Below are 4,937 nucleotides of genomic sequence, written 5' to 3' on the forward strand. Positions count from 1 at the left end.
ATGAAAAAGATAGTATGCAAATTCAAAGAATTAAAAAACTATGTGAAAAACTTCCGGAACTTTATATTCCAGAAAAAAATGACTAATTAATAGTAGAAACAGATGCTTCAGACATAACCTGGTCAGGATGTCTAAAAGCTAAGAAAGCTATAAAAAGTTTGGAATAAGAAAAAGAATCACTAGATTCTAAATATTTCCTAAAGGAATTACTTTGCAGATATATTTCAGGGACTTTTACTCCAACAGAACAGAGATATACAACTCATGAAAAGGAAACTCTAGCAGCAATTAAATCTCTTAAGAAATGGAAAATTGACTTACTACCCAGAGAATTTACATTAAGGACAGATTCAAGTTACCTAACAGGTTTCATACGATATAATTTAAAAGTTGATTATAATCACGGACGATTGGTAAGATGGCAATTATTTTTGTTACAATATCCAATAAAAATTGAATATATCAAGGGTAAAAAAAATGTTATTGCAGATACATTAACAAGAGAATGGAGTTCGTCTACAACGCATTAAATCAAGAAATTCAAAAATATAAACGAGAACTCGAAAAATGTAAGCATTGTCAGCAAATAAGGACACAGATCCAATCCCTCAAAAAGGCCGTCGAAGCAATGAAATCAACACAACAACCAAAACCATTAGAGTTCAGCCAGCTAAGCGTGGTGGAGGACAAATCAGGTGAAGAAAAAATTTCAGAAAATAAAATAATTGCTGAAATTATCAAAAAATCCACCCAAGATAAAAAATATTATATAATTTATAATGGCCCCATAAAAGGAGTATATGATGCCTGGGAAAAAGCAGCACTATTTACACATCAATCAAGGATAATTCATAAAGGAGGGTTTTTAACACTAGAAGAAGCAAAGGAATCCTTCAGGGAATATGAAGCTCTTCATCCAGAGCAAACCCTAAAAAGAGCAGATAAAGCTCCAATTCAAACCCAGAGAACAGGAATAATAAGAAACATTCCTACAAGGGCCGAAATCAAGGAAAAGAAAAGGGTCTGTAGATCAAATCTCAGAGAAACCCTTAACATAGTCCTGAATTGGACTAAAGAAAAAAGGGCAATCTTGGGATATTATCCTATTGCCAAAGAACAGCTAACAAAGCTAGTTATATTTCCAGATGCTTCCCCATCTGACACCTATCAGTTTTTTCAGTATGGATTAATTGATACAATTTTAATTTTTAATGATCTAAAAATTATTAGTGAGTTTCCTGCAAGATTCGTTGATGCAGTAAAGAGATTTAAAAATATGATTGACAACGTAAATCCAAGGGATATATCTCTAAAATTTACAAACAGTCAACCTATTTTTAATGAAGAAGAAGAATGCTTGGTTCCAGCACACCAAGTAATATTCATGTCCGTCTTCTCAGGAAATTTTCAACCAATTGATCAGATTCAGGATTTAACAATTTACAGTCATGAAGGAAGGCTAGCCAGCACGTTAGCAAGGATCTTTGAAAAAACTCAAAAAATAACGAAGGAATCTCACACAAGGATTAATTATAAAAGTAGAAATACTCTGCTTGTGTCCAGTAAAAGGAATGAAATTGAAGAAAGAGAGATGAGACTCTTGGTGGAATTTGAATCAGCATTCTACAACTTATCTGGACTTTTAGAAAAGATCCCCGAAGGGATAAAGAGGAATCTCTGCTATTTGATAAAAGACAGAGAAGACCACAAGTGCCAGCTATGTGTCTCAGAGTTATATGAAGAAAGCAATAATGAAACGGAATCAACTCACATGATGAAGGAAGAAGACAATGCATCTGAGGGTAACATGATAAAAGAGGAGGACATTGCATCTGAAGCATCTCTTAACATTATTGCATAGTGACGTAAGCACTTAGGTCATAGAGCACCAACAATGTAGCTGGTGCAAGAGAACAAACAATGACGTAAGCAATGACGTCATAAGAAGGGTAAGGATGGGAATTGTCCATCAAACCCAACTATTATAAATAGGTTGCTTAGGCAATTGTAGAAGGCATCAAACAATAGAAAGCAGAAGGCTAAGAGTACTCATATGCTAGGAGAGCAAGGAGGAAGCGGCCGAGGCGATTCTATAGTTTGAAGAAGAATTCCCTTAGGAAAAACCAATTCAGCGATTCTATAGTCTGAAGAAGAATTCCCTTAGGAAAAACCAATTCTAAACTCCCCTCTGGAGTTAGTATCTATAATCTCCCCTCTAGAGATAAAAACATCTTATGTAAAATATTCTAAATAAAAGAAATTTTTCTCCAGAAAGGTACGCCTTTATCCTAATCTCTTAGTTATGAATTATTTAGAAAGTTTAGAATTAACGGAAGAATCTGATTATTATAGATTATCTGCTTTATTAGATAATGAAAAACAGGCTGTTCTAAAAACAGAATTAAATCTCAAATCAAATGAAAATTTTAATAAACAAAATCTTTTAAAAGAAGTTTTTAATAGAAAAAATATAATATACTATGGAAAAATTCAACTTGAAGCCCCTATAAAGATAAAATCCGCCAATGGAGAACTTGAAATAGCTTTAATAAATGATGAAGAATTGAGTAAACAGATTGAGAAAATTAAGGATCAACAAAAAAGATCTAAAATGGGATGGATTCATATTAGTACTATACAAGTCTTAATCAAATCTACATATATGAAAGGAATTAATTCACCAATAAGCTTAGCAATCTGTGATAAAAGAATTACTGATGACCCAATAGATCAAATAATTGGAATTGTTCATGGAAACTTGGCAAACGTAAATGTTAAATTCAATGCCCATCTTGGATATGCTATACCTTTATCAACTGAAAATCTTGGAAGATCTATAAGTTTGGCTTATAAATTTCATAGAAAGAATCTAATGGAACAAGACGATGAACCATTTTCAATTACATATGCAATAAATTATGTTTTAACAAATAGCAATCATAGTATAATATTTAAAAATAGAGAAAGAATTTATGTTGATGAATTATTTCAGAAAATTGTAAAAACAGAAATACCAAAATATAAAGCTATTAAAAATCCAGTTCCATTATTAAAAGAACCATCAGGAAAATTAGTTTCATCGAATTTTCAAATAAGAGAATCTAAAATTAATAGCCTTCAAGTTTATCCAAGTTAAAGATTAAAGAAGAAAATTATGAAATAAAAGAATTAACAAAAAAGGTCGAAAAATTAAATGAAACCCTAAACATTAAATTATGACAATAAATAAAGAAAAATGAAACCCTAAACACTAAATTATGACAATAAATAAAGAAGAAATATATGTAACTTATCAAAACAAGAAACAAGAGCTATTTGAAAGAAAAAATTGTTTGAATTATTTACAGTTTTCTGAAATAAATCAAAGAGCATTTGAAGCTCTAAAAATAATCTATGACAGGTTAAAAAGAGAAGTTGAAGAGCTAGAAAAATTAATAGAATCTCTAGAAAATAGTGATGAATCGATGATAGAATTTGCAGAAATTCTAAGATAAATAATGAAGCATACAAAGATTGAGAGACCAGAAAATAAAATAAAAAGAAAAAGGGCGAAAAAATTAAAAAGTAAAAGAAAGGAGTATAAAAGGAAATTAAATAATCTTCAGATCGAAATTGATGACCTTATAATAAAAAGGATAGAAATAAGAATAAATATAAACAAGTTGGAGTTAAACTTAAAAAATTTATAAATGCCTGAAAAACTATATTATGACTTAAAAGAATTAAAGCTGTTAAAAGAAAAAATGGAGAATGAAGTTGAAAAATTAAAAAGATATTTAGAAACAACAGAAAGTGTAAAAATAAAAGAAGTTTTTGAGGATTTAAGAAAATATATTAAAGAAAAAGACAAACAGATAAAAGATTTTATATACAATAATCCATGCAAAAAAGAATATTATAAACTAAAACAAGATTGAAAAACTATAAAAATCAGAATTATGGTCAATACTTTTGATTATGAATTGGCAAATTATTCAAGTTGTTTTACTTATTTTTAAAAATTGGTATCAGAGCCAAGTTAACGATTAAGGGTAACACTTTTTCTTTAAGCAATACTTTTAGTGACACGCTTTTAAATCAAAATCTGTAAATCTGTACAAACATGCATCTGTACAGCAGATGGACCCTACAATTATACATGTTTAGTTATATATTATAGGGAATATTAAATACAGTTATTTATTATTTTAAAGGTTGTTTTCGTAATAATTCACTTGTAAATATTATGGTCTTGTTAAAATATTTTGAACCAAAAATAGAGAGATTAAAAAATAGAAGAGTTATACTAACTTAAATTTTTATTAATTTATTATGCATGAGTGTATTAAACATTTTTAAGTTTTCCTTTTTCATCTTCTTAATAACTAACGTCTTTATTACGACTTTTTGTCTAAATATAAAAAATGGCCACAATACATTTGTCAATGAACTGTAAGTTCACGTTTCCAATTTTTATCATATATATGCCATCTCTTATGTTTTTTGATGTATTAATAATTGGAATGCAATGACATATTAATAGTGTAATATAATCACACATTGCCACCACAATTACTATGGTTAGTTATTTCATCCAATACCTATAATAATGGTCATATAATAATAGGTCATCACTCATCCTATGCCTATAAATAAGCAATTTTTTTTAAGAGGTTACACCTACTTTTTACTAAAAAGTTTGGGAAAACTTTTAAGTGTATCTTTTAGGAAGTATGAATATCTTTGAAATTTTATAGTGTGAGAAGTATTTTTTCTTCCATGAAATGGTATTTCTGCAATATATAATTTTATGGGTAAATGATTAAATTCATTTTTAAAAGATTATTTGTTTTTTAAATTAGTTTTTAATTTTTTTTTATTAAATTTATCTTTTAAAGATTTTAAAATAATTGTATTTGTTATTTTCTTTGTTAACGACACCAAAATTTGTTAACGTG

This window comes from Arachis duranensis, chromosome 7, assembly GCF_000817695.3.
Source record: "Arachis duranensis cultivar V14167 chromosome 7, aradu.V14167.gnm2.J7QH, whole genome shotgun sequence".
Classification (NCBI taxonomy): domain Eukaryota; kingdom Viridiplantae; phylum Streptophyta; class Magnoliopsida; order Fabales; family Fabaceae; genus Arachis; species Arachis duranensis.